The sequence below is a fragment of the Amblyraja radiata genome, chromosome 11 (assembly GCF_010909765.2).
Source record: "Amblyraja radiata isolate CabotCenter1 chromosome 11, sAmbRad1.1.pri, whole genome shotgun sequence".
Lineage (NCBI taxonomy): Eukaryota > Metazoa > Chordata > Chondrichthyes > Rajiformes > Rajidae > Amblyraja > Amblyraja radiata.
In genome coordinates, this window is record NC_045966.1 from 3,998,186 (window position 1) to 4,020,834 (window position 22,649).

Here is a 22,649-nt window from a genome sequence, read left to right on the forward strand (position 1 = left end):
CGACCCAAACCGTCACCCCTATCCACGTCCCGCAGAGATGCTGCCTGACCTGCTATTTACTCCAGCAGTTTGTCACTTTTCTTTGTAAACAAGTTACAGTTCCCGTTTTGTTTATTGCCACGTGTCCCGGGATACAGTGAAAAGCTTTGTGTTGCCTGCTATCCAGTCAGCAGAAAAACAACACATGATTACAATCGAGCCATTTACAGTGTAGAGATACGTGACAAGGGAATAACGTTAGCATCTGCAGTGTTATACAACATAGAACAGAACAGCTCAGGAGCAGGCCCTTCAGCCCACAATGTCCATACTGATCATGATGCCAAGTTAAACTGATCTCTTCTAAGTGCCTCTTAAAAGCCACTATCGTGTCCACTTCCAGCCAATCTGACCTTTCTGTCCTGGGTCTCCTCCATGGCCAGAGTGAGGCCCACCGCAAATTGGAGGAGCAGCACCTCATATTTCGCTTGGGCAGTTTACACCCCAGCGGTACGAACATTGACTTCTCCAATTTCAGGGAGTCCCTGCTTTCTCCCTCCTTCCCCTCCCCTTCCCAGCTCTTCCGCTAGTCCTACTGTCTCCGCTTACTTTTGGTCTTTGTCCCCCCCCCCCCCCCCCCCACACTCCGACATCAGTCTGAAGAAGGGTCTCGACCCGAAACGTCATCCATTCCCGGGATGGCGGGACTGTCATATGCTGAGAGAATGGAGCGGCTGGGCTTGTACACTCTGGAATTTAGAAGGATGAGAGGGTATCTTATTGAAGCATATAAAATTATTAAGGGTTTGGACACGTTAAAAGCTGGAAACATGTTCCCGATGTTGGGGGAGTCCAGAAGCAGGGGCCACACAGTTTAAGAATAAGGGGGAAGCCATTTAGAACGGAGACGAGGAAACACTTTTTCACACAAAGAGTTGCGAGTCTGTGGAATTCTCTGCCTCAGAGGGCGGTGGAGGCAGGTTCTCTGGATACTTTCAAGAGAGAGCTAGTTAGGGCTCTTAAAAATAGTGGAGTCAGGGGATATGGGGAGAAGGCAGGAACGGGGTACTGATTGTGGATGATCAGCCATGATCACATTGAATGGCGGTGCTGGCTCGAAGGGTCGCATGGCCTCCTCCTGCGTCTATTGTCTATTGTCCACTGTCATTCTTTTTCTCCAGAGATGCTGCCTGTCCCACTGAGTTACTCCAGCATTTTGTGTCTACCCAATATTAGAGTCATTCAGGATAACTCTGATGTTGTCAGTTCCCTGAACATTTGGATCAGTCTCCTCCTGATTAATTGGTGTCTTGCAAGACATTTCCCGCAGATTTTGTTTCCCCTTTTATTTTTGTGCAAAAATCAGACTGCCTTCCTTCCAGCTGCCGGCCGAACATTTATAGGCACAGCAAATCACCACTCTATATGCCTGCTCTTCAAAGACATGTTGACTGATTGGAAAGGTTCGTCACATTGCAGAAGGGGTGAGAGGCTGCTTGAAAAAAGAAGCCAAAATGAATGTAAAGAAGCTGAATAAACGTTGAAGAATGTACAGAAGGAAGCTAAGATTATTCCCAGTGTCATCGAGTCAGACAGACCCTGTTGCAGTGAGGAAGGCAGTCCATCAGTAATAGAAATCTGATGCAAACCTCCAGCTTTCAAAGTGAGGATGTTCGTGCCAACTACTGTAATTGAGAGATTTCAAATTTCCCTGCGTGGACTGAAGTCCTTCCAAAGGGATCAGGGGCAAGGACATAGCTTTACAACGGAGATGAGGAAGAATATCTTTAGACAGGGGGTGGAATTCATTGCACAGAACCAGTGAAACTCATCGCCACAGACCGAATGTGGAGGCCAGGACATTAGGTATTAAATGTGATCCATGCAGGCAGTGACTAGTGGGGTACCGCAAGGCTCGGGTGCTGGGACCGCAGCTATTTACAATATACATCAATGATTTGGAAGAAGGTTTCAAAGTAACATTAGCAAATTTGCAGATGACACAAAGCTGGGTGGCTGTGTGAACCGTGAGGAGGATGCTATGAGAATGCAGGGTGACTTGGACAGCTTGGAGGAAGTGGGCAGATGCATGGCAGATGATGTTTAATGCGGATAAATGTGAGGTTATTCACTTTGGTAGCAAAAACAGATTACTATCTAAATGGCGTCAAGTTGGGAAAAGGGGAAGTACAACGGGATCTGGGGGTCCTTGTACATCAGTCTATGAAAGTAAGCATGCAGGTACAGCAGGCAGTGAAGAAAGCGAATGACATGTTGGCCTTTATAACACGAGGGGTAAAATATAGGAGCAAAGAGGTCCTTCTGCAGTTGTACAGAGCCCTAGTGAGCCCACACCTGGAATATTGTGTGCAGTTTTGGTCCCCTAATTTGAGGAAGGCCATTCTTGCTATTGAGGGAGTGCAGCGTAGGTTTACAAGGTTAATTCCCGGGATGGCGGGACTGTAATATGCTGAGAGAATGGAACGGCTGGGCTTGTACACTCTGGAATTTAGAAGGATGAGAGGGTTTCTCATTGAAACACATATGATTGTTCAGGGTTTGGACACGCTAGAGGCAGGAAACATGTTCCCGATGTTGGGGGAGTCCAGAACCAGGGGCCACAGTTTAAGAATAAGGGGTAAGCCATTTAGAACGGAGATGAGGAAACACTTTTTCTCTCAGAGTGTGTGGAATTCACTGCCTCAGAGTCTGTGGAATTCACTGCCTCAGAGACTGTGGAATTCTCTGCCTCAGAGGGCGGTGGAGGCAGGTTCTCTGGATGCTTTCAAGAGAGAGCTAGATAGGGCTCTTAAAAAATAGTGGAGTCAGGGGATATGGGGAGAAGGCAGGAACGGGGTACTGATTGGGGATGATCAGCCATGATCACATTGAATGGCGGTGCTGGCTCGAAGGGTCGAATGGCCTACTCCTGCACCTATTGTCTATTGTCTATTGTCTATTGTCTAAAAAGCAGATTGACTGGTTCTCGATAAGTAAGGGGTGTCAAAGGTTACAGGGGGAAGGCAGGAGAATGGAGTTAAGAGGGATAGAAATATCAGCCATGATGGAATGGCGGAGTAGACTCGATGGGTCGAATGGCCTCATTCTGCTCCTTTGTCTCATGGACATCAATTCAGATTAGCCTGGATAGTAAATACAGTATATTTTTACAACCCAGGTGGGTGGAATGGACTTGTAGCGGCACCATACGGGGCGAATAAAGATGAGTCGTCAGGCCGGTTTAAAGAGTCATTTATTCGGTCACGTGCCCGCCCTCGTATCTCCTGACGAGGGTTCGGGCATGAATGGCCCTGTTTAGGCTGACGCCACAGGACCCCCCCCCCCAGAACCGGAGGAAGGAATAGAATGGTCGAGGGCGGCTCCTGCCACAGACTCTTGTTTTTACGCCGAACTTTACTATTTCTGAAACATCAATGGCAAATTGACGGGGGGCACCGTGGCACGGCTGGTAGAGCCACCGCCCACAGCGCCAGAGACCCAGGTTCAATCCTGGCTTCAGGTGCTGTCTGTGTGGAGTTTGTACGTTCTGCCTGTACGGACCACGTGGGTTTCCTCCGGGTGCTCCGGCTTCCTCCCGCAAGCTTGTAGGTTAATCGGCCCCGCTGTAAATTACCCTCTGTGTGTGGGGAGCGGATGGGAAAGTGGGATGACATGGCACTAGTGTGAACGGGTGATCGATGGTCAGCATTGACTCAGTGGGCTGAAGGGCCTGTTGCCAGGCTGTATCTCGAAATTAAACGAATGCTCAGATCTACACTAGTTATTCCCCTTCACTCTGCCTATTGAACTTGAGTTTGGCTTGATTGTATTTCTAATAATTATCTGATTGGAGAGTATGTTAAATAGAGATTTTCATTCTACCTTCATTCATTTGATAATAACAGACATAAAGCGGAACTTAAAGATAGCTGTATAATTGTAAGCTTTCCCTGATTATGGTGGCACAGTGTGGAACACAGAGTGCTGGAGTAACTCAGCGGGTCAGGCAGCATCTGTGGAGAACATGGATAGGTGAGGTTGAGGGGTGGGACTCTTCTTCATCCATGCTCTCCATAGATACTGAGTTACTCCAGCACTTTGTGTTTTGCGCATGATTTCTGCATCTGCAGTTCCTGGTGTCTGTTATTCGGCCAAACCTGCCCACGCCGACCAACATGCCCCATCTTCACTTATCATTAACTTATAACTTAACATCATTAACCTATGTTGAGTGTTTGTCGGCGCTGGGCTTGTACTCGCTGGAGTTTAGAAGAATGAGGGGGGATCTCATTGAGACATAAAGAATAATGAAAGGCTTGGATAGAATGGATGTGGAGAGGATGTTTCCACTAGTGGGAGAGTCCAGGACCAGAGGTCACAGCCTCAGAGTTAAAGGACATTCCTTTAGGAGTTGAGAAAATCAGAGGGCGGTGAATCTGTGGGATTCTTTGCCACAGATGGCTGTGGAGGCCAAGTTTGTAGATATTTTTAAGGCAGAGAGATAGGTTCTTGATTAGTACGGGTGTCAGAGGTTATGGGGAGAAGGCAAGAGAATGGGGTTAGGAGGGAGAGATAGATCAGCCATGATTCAATGGCGGAGTAGACTTGATGGGCCGAATGGCCTAATTCCGCCCCTATTACTTGTGACCTTGTGACTTGGCTGCACTAGTCTCCCACTTGCGCTTGGCCCACATCTCTCTAAACCCATGGCCCCCTGAGGTGATACCCCTTCCCTTGTTTGAGGGGTGCCCCTACTCTGCCCCCCCCCACCCTCCCCTCCAATATCTAGCAGCAGAAGGACCCGAGTCTGTGGTCCTCCCCCACAGAGCCTTGGCGTTGGCTGCACCGAGCTTCAGTGCGTCCCTCAGCACGTACTCCTGTTGCCTGGAGCGGCAACATTCCCTCACGGACCATCGCGCCCTGCTCGGTGGACAACAAGGTCCGAGCCGACCCAATGAGCATCTTTCACCGAGCTGATCAAGAAGTCAAGTCAAGAGAGTTTATTGTCATGTGTCCCAGATAGGACAATGAAATTCTTGCTTTGCTTCAGCACAACAGAATATTGTCGTTATAAATACAGAACAGATCAGTGTGACCATATACCATAGAATATATATATATATACACATCAGTAAACAGATAGGCTGTTATAGTTCATCGTTTGTTTGAAGTTGTGTTTAATAGTCTGATGGCTGTGGGGAAGAAACATAGACACATAGAAAATAGGTGCAGGAGGAGGCCATTCGGCCCTGCACCGCCATTCATTGTGATCATGGCTGATCGTCCACTATCAATAACCCGTGCCTGCCTTCTCCCCATATCCATTGACTCCACTAGCCCCTAGAACTCTATCTTTTTATAGCTCTGTCCCACTTAGGAAACCTGAACGGAAACCTCTGGAGACTTTGCGCCCCACCCAAGGTTTCCGTGCGGTTCCCGGAGGTTTTTGTCAGTCTCCCTACCTGCTTCCGCTACCTGCAACCTCCGGCCACCACCTGCAACCTCCGGGAACCGCACGGAAACCTTGGGTGGGTGCGCAGAGTCTCCAGAGGTTTCCGTTCAGGTTTCCTAAGTGGGACAGGGGCATAACTCTCACTTAAATCAATCCAGTGACTTGGCCTCCACTGCCCTCTGTGGCAGCGAATTCCACAAATTCACAAGTTGTTCCTGAAGCTGTTCCCGAACCTGGACGTTGCAGATTTCGGGCTCCTGTACCTGCTGCCCGATGGCAGCGGAGAGACGAGTGCGCGTGTGTGGCCAGGATGGTGTGGGTCCTTGACGATGCTACCGGCCTTTGTGAGGCTCCGTCATGCCACACGCCTTAAACCCTGGTCCCCGCGTCCTGACATTAAACCAACTGCACTTGGTTTCAGCTGCCGAATACAGCATGTATTACATAGAACACGGTGTAACCAATCTGCCCTTTACAACGCTACATATGATCTGACTTACACGAGCAGAGTTTCCAAGAAGCTCAGAGACATGCTTTTATGCTTTGCGTGTCAGATGTTATATAAAACATCAAAAAAAATGGAGAGCTTTAAAACTCTCAAAGGTCAACCATGCTCTTTCCAATTCCGCGATTTATAAGAGTTCTTTTCACAAATTTTCACTCCCACACTGTTTACTCTTTGAGGACGCGCATCGTCAATTTACAAAGCTATTTGTGGCTTTAATTTTAATTTGAGTGGCTGTCACTGCCCGTAGGAATATATTAAGCCAATTGGCCCACAATATATTTCAGAATGTTTAAGAAGGAACTGCAGATGCCGGAAAAATCGAAGGTAGACAAAAAATGTCAGCGGGTGAGGCAGCATCTATGGAGCGAAGGAAATAGGCGACGTTTCGGGTAAATAGACAATACACAATAGGTGCAGGAGTAGGCCATTCGGCCCTTCGAGCCAGCAGCGTCATTCAATGTGATTATGGCTGATCATCCCCAATCAGTACCACGTTCCTGCCTTCTCCCCATATCCCCTGACTCCGCTATTTTTAAGAGCCCTATCTAGCTCGCTCTAGAAAGCGTCCAGAAAACCTGCCTCCACCGCCCTCTGAGGCAGAGAATTTCACAGACTCTGAGGCAGAGAATTCCACAGTCTCTGAGGCAGAGAATTCCACAGACTCTGAGGCAGTGAATTCCACAGACTCTGAGGCAGATAATTCCACAGGCTCTGAGGCAGTGAATTCCACAGTCTCTGAGGCAGTGAATTCCACAGACTCTGAGGCAGAGAATTCCACAGTCTCTGAGGCAGAGAATTCCACAGACTCTGAGGCAGAGAATTCCACAGACTCTGAGGTAGAGAATTCCACAGACTCTGAGGCAGTGAATTCCACACACTCTGAGGCAGCGAATTCCACAGACTCTGAGGCAGAGAATTCCACAGTCTCTGAGGCAGAGAATTCCACAGTCTCTGAGGCAGAGAATTCCACAGTCTCTGAGGCAGAGAATCCCACAGTCTCTGAGGCAGAGAATTCCACAGTCTCTGAGGCAGAGAATTCTACAGACTCTGAGGCAGAGAATTCCACAGGCTCTGAGGCAGGGTCGAGACCCTTCTGGTCCATAGATGCTGCCTCACCCGCTGAGTTTCTCCGGCATTTCTGTCTACCCACAATAAAATGACACATAATTTTTCCAAGTTAGGAATTTTCCCTCAATAAGACATTTTCCGGGAATGGAAACCATTTCATAAATTGAGAAGTATTTGATTTTTCTAATTGACTGGGCAATTGCTATGAAGTGGATCAACAAAGAACTGCAGATGGTGCGTTCAAAGTTGATATCAAAGATGGACACAAAGTGCTGGAGTTACTCAGTGGGTCAGGCAGCATCTGTGGAGGAAAAAAGATGGGTGATGTTTCAGGTGGGAGTGTCAGAGGGTGAGGGGCGATCTTACGGAGGTGTCCAAAACCACGGGAGGAATTTGATCGGGTAGACGCACTGATTCTCTTGCCCAGAGTAAGGACATTGAGAACCAGAGGACATAGGTTTAAGGTGAAGGGGGGGTGGGGGAAAGATTTAACAGAAATCTGAGGGGTAACTTTTTCACACAGAGGGTGGTGGGTGTATGGAACGAGCTGCCGGAGGAGGTAGTTGAGGCAGGGACTATCGCAACATTTAAGAAGCATTTAGACAGGTACATGGATAGGGCGGGTTTGGAGGGATATGGGCCAAACGCAGGCAGGTGGGACTAGTGTAGATGGGACATGTTGGTCGGTGCGGGCAAGTTGGGCTGAACGCCCTGTTTCCACGCTGTATGTCTCTAGAATGTGGTCCTTGCTCCTCCTCATCTGGAAGGATTTGCTCTTTAAACCAGTCCCGTCAAAGTTTAGCCAAACAGCTGCAGTTGGTGTCGAGGCTGTGGCCCAAACAACCTATTTCCATGCTGCAGGATTCAAGAGACAAGAGGGTTTTATTGTCATGTGTCCCAGATAGAACAATGGCATTCTTACTTGCTGCAGCACAACACAATATGTGATCATAGTACACTGTGTAAACAATATGATAAACAAGAGAAAACATAGTTCAGTGTGTATATAGTACATATACCCACACACACACACACACACACACACACACACACACACACACACACATATATGTGTATAGGCAGGCACTGCAGATGCCAGATGCAGATTTACACCAAAGATAGACACAGCATCTCTGGATAGAAGGAATGGTTGATGTTTCGGGTCGAGAGCCTTCTTCAGACTCAATAGATAGTATATATGTGTGTGTGTGTGTGTGTATATACACACATGTATATGTATATATATGTGTGTGTGTGTGTGTGTGTGTGTATATTTGTATATGTGTGTGTGTGTATATATGTATGTGTGTGTGTGTGTATATATATTCAGTATGTGCGTGTGTGTATTTATACATGGGTGCGTGTGTATATGTATATATGTGTGCGTGTGTGTATATGTATGTGTGTGTGTGTATATATATATATATATATATATGTGTATATATGTTTGTGTGTGTATATATATATGTGTGTGTATATATATGTGTGTGTGTGTGTGTATATATGTGTGTGTGTATATTTGTGTGTGTGTGTATATGTGTGTGTGTGTGTGTATATTTGTGTGTGTATATATGTGCATGTATATATATATGTCTGTAGATATACACACACACATATATACACACACATACACATGCGCACACATAAAAAGCAAACACTAATAGTGCAATAATAACAAAAATAGTCTATGTCGTTCGGAGTTTAATGGAGGTTGTAGTGTTTTATAGCCTGATGGCTGTTGGGAGGAACAGTTCCCTAACACAATATAACTAATGCTGCTTGATATCGGTATCAGCGGAGACAACAGCCTGAGAAAGGGCCCCGGCCTGATACATCATCTGTCCATTCTCCCCACATCTGCTCACGATGCTGCAGTTCCATTTTCTATGGACTGAAGGGCCTGTCCCACTTACGCCATTATTTTCGTCGAAAAAAGGCACGATTCTTTGTGCGACTATTCACCACGACCATGTCGCGGGGTGATGCCTGTATGGTCGTGAGTATTCGCCCAAAGGGCCGTACCTTGTTCTGGTCGCCGCTGGATATTCGACACGTTGATCATTTTCGGCCACCTGCCGCGAATATGGCGGGTGCCGGCAGTCGCCGAAAAAGTCGCGTAAGTGGGACTGGCCCTTCGCCCAGAGATGCGGCAATCTCACGGATGCTGACTACCTCGAGATTCGTTGCAGTCTGAACACAACATGCTTTGTTCCGTGTGTTTGAGAAGGATCTGCAGATGCTGGAAAAAAATCGAAGGTACTCAAAAAAGCTGGAGAAACTCAGCGGGTGCAGCAGCATCTATGGAGCGGAGGAAATAGGGTTCGGCCCGAAACGTTGCCTATTTCCTTGGGTTTCGCCCCGAAACGTTGCCTATTCCCTTCGCTCCATAGATGCTGCTGCGCCCGCTGAGTTTCTCCAGCTTTTTTGTGTACCTATGCTTTATTCCATATTGTGTCGAAATATTTGTCGACGCTTTCATTAAGTTCAATTTCTACCCTGCCTCTCTGCATTCCCACGCTGTGCTTTTCCTGAGCTCGTACAGCCTTGACAATCTGCCAAAAAAACATGATATTGGCAAGATAATCTGGCTAGATAAACGCTGGAAACATGAGGTGCGGAGAAATTGTCTGGGGATTTCGCAGTTGCATTGAGCCCCCTAAAGTATTAAACTGTCACATATATTGTTTACTGTCAAATATATCAGTCAACAGAGCAATCAGGTTGCCGTGCATGCATTCAAAATCAAGAGCTTCTCAGAAATGATGCCATCTCTTTATCATGATTGATTTTCATGTTCTACTGATGATCCCATCTTGATGAAGGAGCTGCAGGTTATGTGACATGTCCTTTACTCTCTTTTATATTCGATTTATTGTGCTCGACAGAATTAGCTTTGAATATTTCATACAGCGTGGAAACAGGCCCTTCGCCCCAACTTGCCCACACCGGCTAAACTGTCCCAGCTACACCAATCCCACCTTGGTCCACATCGCTCCAAACCTGTCTTGTCCATGTACCTGTCCTAATAGCCCTGTCCCACGGTACGAGTTCATTCCAAGAGCTCTCCCGAGTTTGCCCTGATTCGAACTCGGAGATTTACGGTAATGGCCGCTCGTCGGTACTCGGGGCTCTCGTGGACATTTAAGGGGTTGGACAGGCTAGATGCAGGAAGATTGTTCCCGATGTTGGGGAAGTCCAGAACAAGGGGTCACAGTTTAAGGATAAGGGGGAAATCTTTTAGGACCGAGATGAGGAAAACATTTTTCACACAGAGAGTGGTGAATCTCTGGAATTCTCTGCCACAGAAGGTAGTTGAGGCCAGTTCATTGGCTATATTTAAGAGGGAGTTAGATGTGGCCCTTGTGGCTAAAGGGATCAGGGGGTATGGAGAGAAGGCAGGTACAGGATACTGAGTTGGATGATCAACCATGATCATATTGAATGGCGGTGCAGGCTCAAAGGGCCGAATGGCCTCCTCCTGCACCTATTTTCTATGTCTCTATGTTTCTATACAACAGCATCTGCAGTTCTTTCCTCCGCATCGAGTCATTCATAGTGAACGGATACATGATGAAGGGATTAACGTGTTTAACGGTTAGTGCAAGGCGAAGCCAGTAAAGTCCGATCAAAGATAGTCCGAAGTCTTCAACGAGGTAGATAGTAGTTCAGGACTACTGAACGACCTCAGAGGTTCATCGCACCTTACATCGGATCAGGGTCGATCTCGGATCTCTGGCATTGTCGGCTCTGCAAGGCAGCAACTCTACCGTTGTGCCACCTCTATAACACCCAACTATAACTAGTTAAAAAAAGAAGGTAGACAATAGACAATAGACAATAGGTGCAGGAGTAGGCCATTCGGCCCTTCGAGCCAGCACCGCCATTCAATGTGATCACGGCTGATCATCCCCAATCAGTACCCCGTTCCTGCCTTCTCCCCATATCCCCTGACTCCGCTATCTTTAAGAGCCCTATCTAGCTCTCTCTTGAAAGTATCCAGAGAACCTGCTTCCACCGCCCCCTGAGGCAGAGAATTCCACAGACTCACAACTTTCTGTGAGAAAGTGTTTCCTTGTCTCCGTTCTAAATGGCTTACCCCTTATTCTCAAACTGTGGCCCCTGGTTCTGGACTCCCCCAACATCGGGAACATGTTTCCTGCCTCTAGCGTGTCCAAGCCCTTAACAATCTTATATGTTTCAATAAGATCTCCTCTCATCCTTCTAAACTCAGAGTGTACAAGCCCAGCTGCTCCATTCTCTCAGCATATGACAAGGGTTTCAGCCCGAAACGTTGCCTATTTCCTTCGCTCCATAGATGCTGCCTCACCCACTGAGTATCTCCAGCATTTTTATCTATCTTCGATTTTCCAGCATCTGCAGTTCCTTCTTAAAAAAAGGACCTGAAACGTCACCTCTCCAGAGATGCTGCCTGTGTGTGTGTTTGTGTGTGTGTGTTTGTGTGTGTGTCTGTGTGTGCATGTGTGTGTGTGTGCGTGTGTGTGAGCGTGTGTGCGTGTGTGCGTGTGTGTGCGTGTGTGTGCGTGTGTGTGCGTGTGTGTGCGTGTGTGTGTGTGTGCGCGTGTGCGCATGTGTGCGTGTGCGCGTGTGTGCGTGTGTGAGCGTGTGTGTGCGTGTGTGCGTGTGTGCGCGCGTGCGCGTGCGTGCGTGTGTGCGCGTGCGTGCGTGTGTGTGCGTGTGTGTGCGTGTGCATGTGTGTGTGTGCGTGCGTGTGCGTGTGTGTGTGTGTGTGCGTGTGTGTGTGCGTGCGTGTGCGTGTGTGTGTGTGTGTGCGTGTGCATGTGTGTGTGCGTGTGTGTGTGCGTGCGTGTGCGTGTGTGTGTGTGTGCGTGTGTGTGGAACTGGTTAAAAAATGTTTCCCGAAAATTGCCTTTCCAATCAACTTTGGCGAGATTTTCGAAACATCAGGAAGAGTCAGCTGAATCGTTGTCAAGGTTTAAAGATGTTCCCCTTATTATGGAGAGAGGCAGCCAGGCGCAGAAATCCTTGGAGATTAATTTCCACTTGCCGTTTAGAATGGCGGCATATCAAAGGCTGTCAATCACGCTGCTCAGACGCGGGTGGTGAAAGGCAATCTCCGCGGACTCCTGAATTACATTGAATTTTACTCCCTGATTTGTTTTCCTTTTTCTTCCCTTCACCATTCTAACTCTGGCCCTAGGACGTTGGAACAGCGCAAAGCATTTACTGAAGAGCAAAAGGGCAGGGTAGAGTGAACGTGGGGAGGATGTTTCCACTAGTGGGAGAGTCTAGGACCAGAGGCCACAGCCTCAGAATTAAAGGGCGTACCAGTAGGAAGGAGATGAGGGGGGAATTTCTTTAGTCAGAGGGTGGTGAATCTGTGGAACTCATTGCCACAGACGGCTGTGGAGGCCAAGTCAGTGGATATTTTTAAGGTAGAGATAGATAGATTCTTGATTAGTGCGGGTGTCGGGGGATATGGGGAGAAGGCAGGAGAATGGGGTTGAGAGGGAAATGTAGATCAGCCATGATTGAATGACTCGATGGGCCGAATGGCCTAACTCTGCTCCGGTCACTTATGATGTATCCACGCTCATGGTCGGCAGGGTGGTGCAGCTGGTAGTGCCGCTGCCTCACAGTGCCAGAGACCCGGGTTCGATCCTGACCTCGGGCACTCGCTGTGTGGAGTTTGCACGTTCTCCCTGTGACTGTGTGGGTTTCCTCTGGGTGCTCAGGTTTCCGCCCCCATCCCAAAGGCGTGCGGGTTTGTAGGTTTTATTGGCTTCTGTAAATTGGCCCTGGCGTGCAGGGAGTGGATGACAAACTGGGATAACATGGAACGAGTGATCGACTGGGACAGCATGGACTCGGTGGGCCGAAGGGCCTGTTTCCATGCTGTTTCTCTAGACTAAACTGAAATCAGTGTGATTTTGTCCCTCTCACCTTTTAGCTGAGGTGTTTCCTCGTAGATAGACACAGAGTGCTGGAGTAACTCAGCGGGTCAGGCAGCATATGTGGAGAACATGGATAGGTGACGTTTCACAGAGTGCTGGAGTAACTCAGCGGGTCAGGCAGCATCTCTGGAGAAAAAGGGTGCGTGATGTTTTGGGCTAGAACCCTTCCTCAGACCGAAAGTAAAGGGTCTGGAACTGGAGGTAGGAAAAGTCCGGAACAAATCAGGCCCAGCAACGTGTTTCCCTGTAGTTTGATCGTGTTTGAGTAGAAAATAAAAATCTCAGATGTTCATATGTTCTAGGAGCAGAATTGGGCCATTCGGCCCATCAAGTCTGTTCCACCATTCAAACATGGCTGATCTATCTCTCCCTCTCCACCCCATTCTCCTGCCTTCTCTCCATAACCCCTAATACCCGAACTAATCAAGAATCTTCGAAAATATCCATTGGCTTGGCCTCCGCAAGCCTTCAGTGGCAATTAAATCCACTGATTCACCACCCTCTAACTGAAGAAATTCCACCTCATCTTCCTAAAGGACCATCCTTTAGTTCTGAGGCTGTGCCCTCTGGTCCTAGACTCTCCCACCAGTGGAAACATCCCCTCCACATCCACTCTATCTAGGCCTTTCACTATTCGGTACGTTTCAATGAGGTCCCCCCTCATTCTTCTAAACTCCAGCGAGTACAGGCCCAGGGCCGACAAACGCTCATCGTAGGTTAACCCGCTCATTCCTGGGATCGTTCTGGTAAACCTCCTCTGGGCCCCTCCCCAGGGCCAGCGCATCCTCCCTCAGATACGGGGCCCGAAACTGCTCCCAATGCTCCACATGTGGCCTGACCAGCGCCCTCAAGGGCCTGTCCGACTTGGCGATTTTTTTCGGCGACTGCCGACATCATTGGCTGATGTATCAGGTCACCGAAGAATTTGCGGCATGGCGCGGCGTGATGACATATTGACGGGCGGCGTTTTCCCAAGTGTCGCAACATTTATTTTGTCACCCCTGGATTTTGAAACGTTCAAAATCTTTTGCCGACACGGATATGCCGGAGAAATCGGCAAGTGGGACACCAGGCCCTTTATAGAGCCTCTGCATTACATCCCTGCTATAGTATTCCAAACCTCTTGAAATAAATGCTCAGACAGTTACAGCGGAAATTCTAAACAGCAGCAACCCTTGCTTCACAGAAGAGTAGCTTGCCATAACCCATTTGCAAACCTCGCTGTCAGCTGCCGTTGTTCTAATGCTCCTCCAGCATCATAGTTTTATACATAAACATTAATAAAACTTTTTATTACATGAAACCGGTTAAATGCATCATTCCACTCTGAGAAATACATGACTGGCTTAACGGAGGGTAGACAAAAGTGCTGGAGAAACTCAGCGGGTGCAGCAGCATCTATGGAGCGAAGGAAATAGGCAACGTTTTGGGCCGAGACCCAAGGAAATACGTAACGTTTCGGGCTGAAACACAAGGAAATAGGCAACGTTTCGGGCCGAAACCCGGAAGGAAATAGGCAACGTTTCGGACCGAAACCCGGAAGGGTTTCGGCCCGAAACGTTGCCTATTTCCTTCGCTCCATAGATTGGAGTGTTGCTGCTGTTTAGAATTTCCGCTGTATTTTGGCCCGAAACGTTGGCTATTTCCTTGGGTCTCGGCCCAAAACGTTGCCTATTTCCTTCGCTCCATAGATGCTGCTCCACCCGCTGAGTTTCTCCAGCACTTTTGTCTGCCTTCCGTTAAGCCAGTCATGTAATTCTCAGAGTGGAATGATGCATTTATCCGGTTTCATGTAATAAAAAGAAGGAGTTAGGCCGAAACCCTTCTTCAGACTAAACGGAAAGTATTCTGCAACACTGTGGACACTTGAGTTTGAAGTGATTGCTGAGATTTTTTTAAGGTTGCCTGCGGATCAGGGCAGTGAACCTGTGGGTGATCCACATCCCTCCATTCATGTGCCTGTCCAAAAGCCTCTTAAAAGCCACTATCGGGACGACAGATGGCACAATGGGCTAAGTGTTCAGCTGGCAATCGGAAGGTAGCCGGTTCGAATCCCGCTTGGAGTGCATACTGTCGTTGTGTCCTTGGGCAAGACACTTCACCCACCTTTGCCTGTGTGTGAATGTGTGTGAGTGATTGGTGGCGGTCGGAGGGGCCGTAGGCGCAGATTGGCAGCCACGCTTCCGTCAGTCTGCTCCAGGGCAGCTGTGGCTACAGAAGTAGCTCGCCACCACCGAGTGTGACTGAGGAGTGAATGAATAATGCGATGTAAAGCGCCTTGAGTATTAGAAAGGCGCTATATAAATCCCATCCATTATTATTATTATTACTATCGTGTCTGCCTCCAGCCAATCTGACCTTTCTGTCCTGGGCCTCCTCCATGGCCAGAGTGAGTCCCACCGCAAATTGGAGGAGCAGCACCTCATATTTCGTTTGGGCAGTTTACACCCCAGCGGTATGAACATTGACTTCTCCAATTTCAGGTAGTCCCTGCTTTCTCCCTCATTCCCCTCCCCTTCCCAGCTCCCCCCCACAGCCCACTGTCTCCGCCTCTTCCTGTCTTCTTCCCGCCCCCCCCTACCTCACACCCACATCAGTCTGAAGAAGGGTCTCGACCCGAAACGTCACCTATTCCTTCGCTCCGTAGATGCTGCCTCACCCGCTGAGTTTCTCCAGCGTTTTTGTCTACCTTCAGAGTTTGTCGTTTAGTTTAGAGATGCAGCACGCACCGAGTCCACGCCGACCATCCGTCACCCGTCCGTGTTATCCCACCTTCTCATCCACTCCCCACACACTAGGGGGGCAATTTACAGAGGGGCCGATTAACCTACAAACCCACACGTCTTTGGGGTGTGGGAGGAAACCGGAGCACCCGGAGGAAACCCACGCGGTCACGGGGAGAACGTGCCAACTCCACACAGACAGGTCTGGATTGATCCCGGGTCTTCGGCGCGGTGAGGCATCGGCTCTACCCGCTGCGCTACCCACAAAGTTACACTCCGTACACACAGCGCCCGTAGTTGGGATCGAACCCAGGTCTCTGGTGGAATAAAAGGTCTAACCTTCCACAACCTGCAACCTCCGGGAACCGCACGGAAACCTTGGGTGGGGCACAAAGTCTCCAGAGCTTTCCGTTCAGGTTTCCTAAGTGGGACAGGGGCATTATGCCCCTGTCCCACTTAGGAAACCTGAACGGAAAGCTCTGGAGACTTTGCGCCCCACCCAAGGATCCCGGAGGTTTTTGTCAGTCTCCCTAATGGACAAAAGTAGTTTCCGCTTCTTCTATGTTCCGGCGATTATCTCAATAAATTCAAAAACCGGCCGCGATTAAAAATAGGTTGCCGGTCTTACCTTCCACTACCTGCAACCTCCGTCAACCACCTGCAACCTCCGGCAACCACCTGCAACCTCCGGCAACCACCTGCAACCTCCGGCAACCACCTGCAACCTCCGGCAACCACCTGCAACCTCCGGCAACCACCTGCAACCTCCGGCAACCACCGGCAACCTCCGGCAACCACCTGCAACCTCCGGCAACCACCTGCAACCTCCGGCAACCACCTTCAACCTCCGGCAACCTCCGGCAACCACCTGCAACCTCCGGCAACCACCTGCAACCTCCGACAACCCCCTGCAACCTCCGGCAACCACCTGCAACCTCCGGCAACCACCTTCAACTAGCATCGCAACCGGCTTCAACTATAAAATTACCGGTTTTTAAAACGGCAACCTATTTTTAGTCGCGGCCGGTTTTGAATTTATTGAAATAATCGCCGCAACATCGAAGAAGAGGAAACCACTTTCGACCATTAGGGAGACTGACAAAAACCTCCGGGAACCGCACGAAAACCTTGGGTGGGGCGCAAGGTCTCCAGAGGTTTCCGTTCAGGTTTCCTAAGTGGGACAGGGGTTTAAGGCCGCAACTCTACCGCTGCACAGTGTTCAGTAACAAGATGGCTGTTGGGAAGAAGGTGTTCTTGAGGCTGGTGGTCGCTGGTTTGCACGCTCCTGTACCACCTTGCCCTTGGTTGGGGGTGCAGTGTGTCTCAGCAGTCTGCTGGTAATTGTGAATCGCTCAGGCCTTGCCGCTCAATCTGTTCCTGCCTGCGACATGCTCACGGCTGTCAGCTCATTACATACGGATGTGATCATATCGTCAAGGTGTGTCACCCCTTCACAGGTCACAGTCTGCAGAAATACCGGTGATGCCAGGTAGAGAGAGAATGCAGCTGAACTGAGTGAGTGTGTGTTGGCGTGTATATATATATATATATATATGTATCTGTGTGTATGTGTTGTTGGTATATATATATATATATATATATATATATATATATGTGTCGGGAGGAACTGCAGATGCTGGTTTAAACTCAAGATAGACACAAATTGCTGGAGTAACTCAGCGGGACGGGCAGCATCTCTGGAGAGAAGGAATGGGTGACGTCTTTACCCGAAACGTCACCCATTCCTTCTCTCCAGGGATGTTGCCTGTCCCGCTGAGTTACTCCAACTTTTTGTGTCAATCTATATACATGTGTGTGTGTGCGTGTGTGTTCTGTGTGTTGGTGTATACAGGTATCTGTGTTTGTGTATGTGTGTGTTGAGGTACGTGTCTGTGTGTGTACATGTATATTGTGAGTGTGTGTGTCCGTATGTTTGTGTGTCTGTGTATATGTATGCGCGTGTGTGTGTATATTGTGAGTGTGTATCTTGTGAGTGTGAGTGTATGTGTATATTGTGTGTGGAGTGTGAGTGTATATATGTGTGTGAATATATTTTGAGTGTGCATGTGTTTGTACGTATTTTACGAGTGTGTGTATTGTGTCCATGTATGTGAGTGTGTGTATTGTGAGTGGGTACGTATTTTGTGAGTGTGTACTTATTGTGTACACGTATCTGAGTGTGTGAGAGCGAGGGGATGTGAACCGCAGCCATGAAGCTGCTTCACAAACATGCCTCAAGTTTTGAAGCAGAACAACAACTGCGACCAGTTAATAATCTTCTCTTCCATGTCCTGTTGATCAATCTGTTAGCACGGGGAACACAGGGAAACCATCGCATTATGGTGCTGTGTTTCCCTTGAAGGGAAACATTTGTTTTGAGTGGTTGGGGGTGTTGGCTGCGGCTCTCATCGTGACAGGAGGGGTCGGCCTTTTGAAACAGGGAAACAATCAAATCTGTTCAGAGAGTGATGAGTCTGTACCTGATCATTCTGCAACCATTTTATAGTAGGGGACTGCTCATATTTGCTTGCGATAATTCCAAATGGCAGTCAATTACTTCTGTCAGCAAACAAGAATATGGTTTGCTGGATAATTACTATTTAATATCCTGCTAACAGAATAACTTCAACCTGTCAGTGTGGTCTGAAGTAGGAGAGAAAGCCAACACGCTCCGCCAATCTGTTAGGAACAGAATGCATCTGCCTCGAGTACTTTGCACATTCAGCTGATAGCTCTGCTGATAATGAGACGGTGTAGTGCTTATTTTATTGATCAATTAGTGTGCTGCATATTGTGTAATTGCTGGCTAAATTATTAATAAAGCAGCAGATTGCTAATGGTGAATGTGAAACTGAGTGTGTGTGTGTGTGTGTGTGTGCTGAATCAGGTAAATATTCCAAGGGGGAACATTTAGAACGGCCTGCCATCACTCGAACGGGAGGTTAAGGTTTATTGTCATCACGTGTACCGAGGTACAGTGAAAAGCTCTGCTCGGAGTAAAGAGGTCCCTCTGCATTTGTACAGGGCCCCAGTGAGACCACACCTGGAGTATTGTGTGCAGTTTTGTGCAGGAAGGCAGATCACTATCTAAATGGCGTCAAGTGGGGAAAGGGGGAAGTACAACGAGATCTCGGGGGTCCTTGTTCATCAGTCTATGAAAGTAAGCATGCAGGTACAGCAGGCAGTGAAGAAAGAGAATGGCATGTTGGCCTTTATAACAAGAGGAGTCAAATATAGGAGCAAAGAGGTCCTTCTGCAGTTGTACAGAGCCCTAATGAGACCACACCTGGAGTATTGTGTACAGTTTTGGTCTCCTAATTTGAGGAAGGACATTCTTGCTATTGAGGGAGTGCAGCGTAGGTTTACAAGATTAATTCCCAGGATGGCGGGACTGTCATATGCTGAGCGAATAGAGCAGCTGGGCTTGTACACTCTGGAGTTTAGAAGGATGAGAGGGCTTCTTATTGAAACATATAAGATTGTTACGGGTTTGGACACGCTAGAGGCAGGAAACATGTTCCCGATGTTGGGGGAGTCCCGAACCAGGGGCCACAGTTTAAGAATAAGGGGTAAGCCATTTACAACGGAGACGAGGAAACACTATTTCCTCACAGAGAGTTGTGCGTCTGTGGTATTCTCTGCCTCAGAGGGCGGTGGAGGCCTGTTCTCTGGATACTTTCAAGAGAGAGCTAGATAGGGCTCTTATAGATAGCGGAGTCAGGGGATATGGGGAGTGGGCAGGAACGGGGTACTGATTGGGGATGATCAGCCATGATCACATTGAATGGCAGTGCTGGCTCGAAGGACCGAATGGCCTACTCCTGCACCTATTGTCTATTGTCTATCCAAACATGCATAGATACAATCAGTTCTAACTCATGTACAATAGGTAGAGCAGAGTCCGCAACTACTCTCTTCCTCGAGTCAAGAGAATTTTATTGTCATGTGTCCCAGATAGAACGATGACATTCTTACATGCTGCAGCACAACACAATATGTGATCTTAATAAATAATATAACAACAACTCAGAAAAAAAAGAACAAGCAATAACAGAACAATGATTATAATAATAATAGTCTATTGTAGATCAGAGTTTATTTGAGGTTGTCGTGTTTAATAGCCTGATGGCTGTGGGGAAGTAGCTGTTCCTGAACCTGGACGTTACAATTTTCAGGCTCCTGTACCTTTTTCCTGATGGTAGTGGTGAGATGAGTGTGTGGCCAGGATGGTGTGTGGGTCTTTGATGACGTTGGCAGCCATTTTTGAGGCAGCGACTGCGATAGATCCCTTCGACGGTGGGGAGGTCAGAGCCGATGATGGACTGGGCAGTGGTCACAACTTTCTACAGTCTTTTCCTCTCCTTGACGCCCAGGTTGTCGAACCAAGCCATGATGCAACCGGTCAGCATGCTCTCTACTGTGCACCTGTAGATGTTCGAGAGAGTCCTCCTTGACAAACCGACTCTCCGTAATCTTCTCAGGAAGTAGAGGCGCTGATGAGCTTTCTTTATGACTGCATCAGTGTGCTCATTGGTGACGCTCAGACTATCCTTGGTCAGACTTTGCTGGCTTTGCCTTGCACTAAGCGTTATAAATCATGTATTGTCTTTCCGCTGACTGGTTAGCACGCAGTAACCATTTCACGGTACTTCGGAACATGTGACAATAAACTAAACTGAAGCTGAAAACTGCAAGGATAAAGGTGCATTGTAGCATACGGTATCTTAGTTGCTGGTGGATTGTGTGTAGGATCGTGTTAGCGTGAGGGGATCGCTGGTCGGCACGCACTCGATGGGCCGAAGGGCCTGTTTGCCCGCTGTATTTCTAATCTAAACTAAATTATTCGAGACATCCACGAACTCCTACGGTCATTCTCTGAGTTCGAATCAGGGGAAAACTCGGGAGAACTCTGGAATTACCTCGTACAGTGGGACAGGCCCTTAAGTATCAGGGCTGCTGCTAACAGAAGTCTCTGTTGTTCCTGTAGCAATAAAATCTGTAGTTCTTCCATGATGGTCATGATGCAGAATAGAGAAGTAGGCCATTCTAATGACGTCACGCGCACCTGACGGCTGTGCTGACGTATGATGACATAGAAACATAGACAATAGGTGCAGGAGTAGAGGCCATTCGGCCCTTCGAGCCTGCACCGCCATTCAATATGATCATGGCTGATCATCCAACTCAGTATCCCGTACCTGCCTTCTCTCCATACCCTCTGATCCCCTTAGCCACAAGGGCCACATCTAACGCCCTCTTAAATATAGCCAATGAACTGTGGCCTCAACTACCCTCTGTGGCAGAGAGTTCCAGAGATTCACCACTCTCTGTGTGAAAAAAGTTCTTCTCATCTCAGTTTTAAAGGATTTCCCCCTTTATCCTTAAGCTGTGACCCCTTGTCCTGGACTTCCCCAACATCGGGAGCAATCTTCCTGCATCTAGCCTGTCCAACCCCGTAAGAATTTTGTAAGTTTCTATAAGATCCCCTCTCAATCTCCTAAATTCTAGAGAGTATAAACCAAGTCTATCCAGTCTTTCTTCATAAGACAGTCCTGCCATCCCAGGAATCAGTCTGGTGAACCTTCTCCGCACTCCCTCTATGGCAATAATGTCCTTCCTCAGATTTGGAGACCAAAACTGTACGCAATACTCCAGGTTTGGTCTCACCAAGACCCTGTACAACTGCAGTAGAACCTCCCTGCTCCTATACTCAAATCCTTTTGCTATGAAAGCTAACATACCATTGGCTTTCTTCACTGCCTGCTGCACCTGCATGCCCACTTTCAATGACTGGTGTACCATGACACGTGATTTGCGCGCGATAGTCACGCCACTGTCGCACGTCAGTCACTACCGGCCTGTCGCGTAAATGAGGCGCAAATGTCGCCCAAGTGGGACAGGCCCTTAAGTAATCCCGAGTAGTCCTGAGCACAATAGACAGATTTGGGCGTAGGGTGTTACAGCTTTACAACAAATCCATCTTGCCTCTTGCAGTTTATAATGTCAGTTAATCGCCTGTCTTGGAGGACTGCCATACTACGCTGATATCTGTCCAGCATCCATCTAATCTCTTTCAGGTATCAATTAGCTCCTGTGTAATCCTGTTGCATTTTACATTCTTGATGTAAAATCACCCAAAGGTTAATAAGTAAAGCTCTTAAACTGCCTCGTTATAAACCAAATCCTCCAGCATTTTTCAGGCTTAATTTCAAACTAACTTGTCCCGGGCATCGCGGCTGCTTGGGTTGTCTTAGCTGCGTTTGTGGAAAGAATGTTTCACAATAGACAAGTAGACAATAGGTGCAGGAGTAGGCCATTCGGCCCATCGAACCCGGGTCTCTGGCGCCGTGAGGCAGCAACTCTACCGCTGAGCCTCCGTGCCGACCACTATCCATGTTTTAAGTTTCCAAGTGTTGAACCCGGGAATAACGTAGCCAGTGTTTATACACAATAGACAATAGGTGCAGGAGTAGGCCATTCGGCCCTTCGAGCCAGCACCGCCATTCAATGTAATCATGGCTGATCATCCCCAATCAGTACCCCGTCCCTGCCTTCTCCCCATATCCCCCTGACTCCGCTATTTTTAAGACCCTATCTAGCTCTCTCTTGAAAGCATCCAGAGAACCTGCCTCCACCGCCCTCTGAGGCAGAGAATTCCACAGACTCACCACTCTCTGTGTGGAAAAGTGTTTCCTCGTCTCCGTTCTAAATGGCTTACCCCCTTATTCTTAAAATCTACCTCTGCTACTGCATTAATATTGGGCCATTTATAGATTGGGGGACTCAATAAGGACTTAGACCAATAGAGTCGTACAGCACAGAAACAGGCCCTTCAGCCCTACTCGTCCATGCCGACCAACATGCCCCATCTACACAAGTCCTACCTGCCCGTGTTTGGCCCATATCCCTCTAAACCATTCCTATCCATGTACCTGTTCAAGTATGTTTTAAATGGTGTTTTAGTACCTGCCTCAACTACCTCCATT

At 48.2% G+C, this 22,649-nt stretch overlaps 1 protein-coding gene across 5 annotated transcripts in view; it reads left to right on the forward strand.

The window, feature by feature from the left end:
• The window catches only part of tenm2 (teneurin transmembrane protein 2), a 1,259,968-nt gene that overhangs the window by 836,313 nt on the left and 401,006 nt on the right, over positions 1-22,649 (forward strand). The window lies entirely within an intron of this gene.